General features: G+C 34.6%; 1 pseudogene across 1 annotated transcript; it reads right to left on the bottom strand.

Annotated features, from left to right (window-relative positions):
* Nucleotides 1–330: 330 nt before the first annotated feature.
* LOC149258459 (protein CYTOSOLIC ABA RECEPTOR KINASE 10 pseudogene) lies at nt 331–759 on the bottom strand (annotated as a pseudogene). The gene is made up of 2 exons (XR_016257320.1): nt 619–759; nt 331–534 (listed from the first exon to the last, which is right to left on the bottom strand). The product of XR_016257320.1 is annotated as a protein CYTOSOLIC ABA RECEPTOR KINASE 10 pseudogene (transcript).
* Between the last annotated feature and the right edge of the window lie 2,188 nt (nt 760–2,947).

The following is a 2,947-nucleotide window of genomic DNA, read 5'->3' as shown; positions in this document are numbered from 1 at the left end:
AGTTCAAATACAATTTTGCCAAAATATAAATTTAAGTAGGCTACTGCTTCAACCTTATGGCATTGCTGGTGTTCTATGTTAATTTTTCGATAATTTAGGTTGGAACATGAGCCCCTGTAGAATGATAACATAAATATATAATTAAATTTTGAAAATTTATATAAATATATAATATTAAATACTAAAAATTTATAAAATTCTAAAAATAAATATAAATACTTATAATAAAATTTGTAAAAATTTAATTCCTATATAATAAATAAAAATTTAAGTGCCGGTTAAGTTTTAAATCTCATTAACCTAGTAAATGAAACTCATTAAGTCATAAAACTAATGAATTTTCATAGCCTTTTTGAGCTCTCTCACTACTTCACTCACGCTCGGCCTTAAAGACGGTTTAGCCTCAACACATCTCATCGCTACTTTCGCAACGCGAATGATGGATTTCAGATCGTAACTACCCTCCAATCTCTTGTCTATAATTTCGGCTATTCTCCCACCATTTTCATCCATGTCGGCTACATACAATGTCACCTGTAATAAACTTATTGTTAGACTCTAATGTCACATAATATAATTTGATTGATATTTCAGACGACTAATGATATGATTCCTTACCCAACGAATGATGTTTACTTCATCTACCGGTAGTTTTACATCAATGGGTTCTCTACCGCATATGATCTCCAGCAAGACTACTCCAAAGCTATACACATCACTCTTATCCGTCAACATTTGAGTGTTGTAATACCTGCGAAATCGTGCCCCACAAAAACTTGGCTAAGTGAGTACAATAAAAATAAAAATATTAATAATAGTGCTCTGCTTTTATTAGTCCCTGTCTACGGCAGAGCAAGGACTATAGCAATCGCTTGGGCATTGACCAGCTATTAACTCATCTTTTGAGTAGAAAATTTCGATCAAATTTAGCTCATAACCAAAGTTTGGATTGGCAAATTCCCTTTCCGAAATTTTTAAACAAAATTTTGAAATTGTCCTTTTATTGCAACTTCAAGTGCCACGGTAATATTTCAGTCGTGCCAAACTTATTTTATCCAAATTTTGTTTTAAAGAAGGTGGGCAAGTCTTTTTATCGTAAGTTAAAAACAAATTAAGTGTCTTTGCCTTAAATTATTTTATCCAAAGCAAACCAATTTTTTTTTTAAAGCTGCCTCATTGTTGTATAAAACTTCGTTCAAAAGTTTTGAAATGGTGATTACATCTATCACTACCTGCTGCCACCATTGTTCATACCTGTCACTACCTGCTGCCACTATTGTTTACACTTGTTTCCCATTTCCACTGCCACCAACTCTCTAGTACATAACCATTTGCGGCTTCTTAATCTGCTACCCTCATTGGTTGCTGTTTTTCTTGTTATCTCCAGGCACTTAATCCTATGTCCTCACTGGTTGCATTTTTCTCATTATCTCCTGGCACTTGCAAGGTTGCATTTTTATTATTATCTCCAGTCACTTGCAAAGGCATTTGTTTGTGGAGTGATGACTTGCAAGGTTGCATTTTTATTATTATCTCCAGGCACTTGCAAAGGCATTTGTTTGTGGAGTGATGAGTAAGTGATTTTTTATCAGACTAATATTTCAACAATGACTCTCATATTTCTCTTTCCTTTCATTTTTCTCATTCTGTGGAGGCACTTGGGAAGGAACTTGTGAAGTGATGAGTGATTTTTTTGAACATAGGAAAAATCTAGCAACACCTCTATAATTCCTTTACATATGCAAGAGGTCGCTTAGGTTTTTGTGGAGGCTACCCTGAAACCATAGAAGAATAAGTGTTCAGTAAAATACAGGTTCATATGATAGTAAGATAGTGATTATTGTTGAAGTATATATCATCATTTAATATCATAGTAATTAGCTTAATGTTCAGTTTAGGCCATACTTGCTGAACAAGGTGTCTCTCTCACTTTAGGCTATTATTTAGTGTTGGGAGGCACTATAGTACAAAGGTACATAACCTTATACAAAAGCTATAGAAAGCCATTAAATTCCGTCCCAACTGCATTTCCCTACTAGATAAAACATTTTTTTCTTTTTTCTTGTTTTTTTCTTCTAATGACTCAACCATTAAGACTTCCCATATTTTCAAATGTTACCAAATGATAGGCATTCTCATCATATTCTCTTTAAGAGAGGTTTATTCGCACCATCATGCATCAAAGCAAGTTCAAAAATCATAAACTTTGTTTTAAAACACGAACTTATTTCAACAGATGCAAACTTGAAAGATGTGCTGCAAGCAAGTCGATGCTGTGTTTTGATATGTAATTCAAAAGTAATACGTAGTTGCCCTTGTTGTCTCTTATAGGCAAGGACTGCCGCTATGCAGTTGCCCTTGTTAGTTAACTGAAATTAATTTAACTTCGATAATATGCGGAGTGATGGCGAGTTATAAATGTGCAGTATACTCTGGATCCAGGTATCCTGCCATTCCTTTCACAACAGTGGTAACATGAGTAGCCTACCCATCAATAGTCATCCTTGAAAGACCAAAACCGGCCAGTTTTCCATTCATATTGCTGTCTAGAAGTATGTTGGCGCTCTTGACGTCCCTGTGAATTATCTTTGGCGTGCAACCCACGTGCAGATATTCAAGTCCTTCAAATACAAATCGCACAAATGTCATTACCCATAATATTTTCGTGTAACTATTATTGAAATAAACCAGAGCTTAGATTTCAAGAAATTGTTGTACATAGAAGTAATGTAGAGAAAGAGTTACCCTGAGCAGCATCTAATACTATTTTGAGCCTAGTTTTTCGACTTGGTTCGGAGTAATGTAGAGAAAGAGTTACCCTGAGCAACATCTAATACTATTTTGAGCCTGGTTTTTCAGCTTAGTTCGGATTCTTCTGCTCTGCGACCTGGAAGAGAAAGTAAAAAGGAAATACCTATCTGTTACCTATTCTATCGATTGAAACAAA

Source organism: Pinus tabuliformis, chromosome 6, assembly GCF_031772625.1.
Source record: "Pinus tabuliformis cultivar Carrire ecotype Pingquan chromosome 6, CPIR1, whole genome shotgun sequence".
Classification (NCBI taxonomy): Eukaryota; Viridiplantae; Streptophyta; class Pinopsida; order Pinales; family Pinaceae; genus Pinus; species Pinus tabuliformis.
Note: the sequence above shows the minus strand (reverse complement) of the source record. Positions and strands in the feature narration are given on the sequence as shown.